We start from the raw sequence: 452 nt of genomic DNA on the forward strand, positions 1-452 counted from the left end.
GGCTGCAGCTGCTGGGGCAGGGAGTACAGGGGTGCTGGGTGCCTGGGGGGCTGCCCGGAGGAGGGACAGCCCAATGGGAGCCCTGAGGGGGAGCAGGCCACGGGGCGTCCCCCTCCCTCGGGCCCACACGGGGCCTGTTTAATGCCCAGCTGATGCAGGGGGAGCTCGCCCAGTTCAGGGCTGTGGGGGAGGCTCTGCAAGGTGCTGTGCTGCCCAAAGGGGCTCCGAGTTCTCTGTGCCTCGGTGCCGTCATCTGTGAAGTGGGTGACAGCCACCCAGCAGGGACGGAGTGAGGAGAAGCCACATGCAGGCGAGGGCGTAGGTGCGGGCTTGGCCAGCAAACTGCAGTGAGTCCCCAGAAGCCGGTCCACAGGCCACGCGGGAGGGGGGGCAGGACGGGGGAGGAGGGTCCGGCCCAGGGCCGTGGCCTGCGGGATGCCCAGCCTCCACCC

At 70.4% G+C, this 452-nt stretch overlaps 1 protein-coding gene across 1 annotated transcript in view; it reads left to right on the forward strand.

Moving 5' to 3' along the window:
• SARDH (sarcosine dehydrogenase) overlaps positions 1–452 on the forward strand; it is a 40,049-nt gene that overhangs the window by 12,684 nt on the left and 26,913 nt on the right. The window lies entirely within an intron of this gene.

This window comes from Myotis brandtii, unplaced genomic scaffold (assembly GCF_000412655.1).
Source record: "Myotis brandtii unplaced genomic scaffold, ASM41265v1 scaffold357, whole genome shotgun sequence".
In the NCBI taxonomy this organism is placed as follows: domain Eukaryota; kingdom Metazoa; phylum Chordata; class Mammalia; order Chiroptera; family Vespertilionidae; genus Myotis; species Myotis brandtii.